General features: G+C 37.5%; 1 long non-coding RNA gene across 1 annotated transcript; it reads left to right on the forward strand.

Moving 5' to 3' along the window:
* The first annotated feature begins 485 nt into the window (after positions 1-485).
* On the forward strand, positions 486-846 carry LOC142534131 (uncharacterized). The gene is made up of 2 exons (XR_012816916.1): positions 486-615; positions 708-846. It is a non-coding gene; the product is annotated as an uncharacterized LOC142534131 (long non-coding RNA).
* Positions 847-2,449: the final 1,603 nt, after the last annotated feature.

Below are 2,449 nucleotides of genomic sequence, written 5' to 3' on the forward strand. Positions count from 1 at the left end.
ATCGTGGAACAAAACTTGTGAGAAACAAACGATTTCGCTATTTACTTATAGAGAAGTCCTTGGAAAAGTACTCTAGCTTGCACTCTCAAAATAGGTGGGATTTTGCACATAAAGTTCAAAAATTGTTCAATTATTGCAACAAAGAGATGATACCTCGATCTTCAATCTCTCGTTTTCTTTGTAAAGGGCATCATAATCCTCCTTGAGTAGATCGAAACTTGCTTTTAAAGAGTCATACTCTTTCTCTAGCTGCTTCGTTTTGTACCGGGCTCGTCGGTTCTGAAACCAAATGGCTACTTGCCTAGGCTGCAAACCAAGTTCTTCAGCAAGTTTGACCTTCCTCTCAGGTTCAAGTTTGTTTTCCAAATCAAAACTTTTTCAAGAAACTGGACTTGCTCCGGTAGGAGCCGTCTCTTTTCTCCTGATGTCGGAAACATTCGTCAAAATCCTCGTTGCCGTTGTCTGATTTATCGTCAATCTTTGATAGGAAAGGCTTCTCGAAATTGTTTTTGCCTTGAATATCTTCGAAGTTCAGCATTGTGGTAGAACCTGAATCAGAGAACAAATCTTGATCAAGATTAGGAGTTTAATTTTCAGTTTTCGTATACTTTTTTCGTTTCAACTAGCCTGTCTCTTCATATAGAAACTTGATTTCACAAAAGCTGTTTTTTTTAATACATGAACACAATATTCAACACTCAACAGAGTATATATATACATGTCAGCACAAAATCTCAAATTCCAAAATAAGAATCTCAGATCAAAGGTATTTAATCTCATACAAAAAAGCGAGTGCTAGCTAGAAAAATATGCAGATGGATCTAAAAATGGCAGCAAACAGCCTATGAAGAGAAACTCAAGAAAAATAACAAAAATGCAAAAAACCGAAGCTCATTTGCATAGCATTCACCTAGAAAAGAAGGGGAAGAAGAATCTGAAACCCAGAAGGAGTCAAGAACCTCAGGAGCACCAGAAATCCTTTCATTCTTCGACAAACCATTTGTCATCTCACCCTCCATAGCCCTTGCTCAAGAAGATTGAATTTTTTTTATCAAAAATTCAAACACACATCACTTTTTGCCCAACTTTAGGACAAATTTCAAGACAAGTGACGCAAGAAAGTTGAACTTGAGCAGCGTAACTTTGATTCGGACGTTCAAGAGTTACGAGGGCTGAGACCCATTACTCAGCAGATGCCTACGAGAGAGGTCTGATTAACGAAAACTATGCAGAGAGAGAGAGCGAGAGAGAGAGAGAGAGAGAGAGAGAGTCTTTGTATGGGAAGAAGTGCTCGAATGCTCGATTGGGATCATAACATGCTACTTCTTTCTTGCTAGGTAGAACTGGTACACTTGGAATTTCCGGATTGCCCTTTTTTATAAGAGGCAAACAAATTGGGTTCGGGTTTTAGGTACAAAGGGAAAATCAAAATTTTATCCGCGTCTACTATTTGATTTAATTTTACAAAATTTTAAACTAAAATTAAATTATTGTTGTGAATAGTAGAGAATATAGAAAAGAGAGAATGATTTTTTTGTGTCATAGATCTCAACCACACACTCCCGACTTGCTTCATGCATTACAATGATCTCAGAGTGATTTGAAGACGTCGCTGTTAAGGATTGCTTCACCGACTTCCATGATATAGCAGTGTCTCCTCGTGTAAACACATAACTGTCTGGGATTTAGCTTTATGTGGATCAGAAAGATATCCTGCATCTGCATATCCGACTAAAGGAGACTTGATTTTGTCGAATAAAATAATCCCATATCAATTGTACCCCGAAGGTAACGAAATATGTGTTTTACACCATTCCAATGTCTTCGGGTTGGACATGAGTTATATATCGCTACAAGATTAACAGAAAATGATATATCTGGGCGAGTACAATTTGCGAGATATGACAGTGCACCAATGGCACTTAGATATGGTACTTCTGGACCAACGATTTTTTCTCCATTTTCAGTTGGTCGAAAAGGATCTTTGTTAGCATCAAGTGACGAACAAACCTTGGTGAGGCTAATGGGATGTGCTTGTCCATGTAAAGAGCTTTAATATTTTTCTGATATGATGATTGATGGAACAATATTCCCTCTTGCAAATGTTCAATCTGCAATCCGAGGTAAAATTTGTCTTTCCTAAATCTTTCATCTCAAACTCATTTTTCAAGTAATTGGCAGTTTTAGGTAAGCTCTTTGAAGTGCCAATAAGATTTAGATCATCAACCATATACTGGCCACAATTGCAAAACCCCTCATCTGTTCTTTTATAAAAGCGCATGGACAAATAGCATTATTTGTGTATCCTTCTTTTAACCAAATATTCCCTAAGACGATGTACCACATGCAACCAGATTGCTTTACTCCATATAAGGATTTATGCAGTTTTATTGACTAACATAGCCTTGGGGCGCTTCACCATTTCTTTCGATAGTTTGAATCCTTCAGG

Source organism: Primulina tabacum, unplaced genomic scaffold, assembly GCF_025594145.1.
Source record: "Primulina tabacum isolate GXHZ01 unplaced genomic scaffold, ASM2559414v2 Contig387, whole genome shotgun sequence".
Taxonomy (NCBI): domain Eukaryota; kingdom Viridiplantae; phylum Streptophyta; class Magnoliopsida; order Lamiales; family Gesneriaceae; genus Primulina; species Primulina tabacum.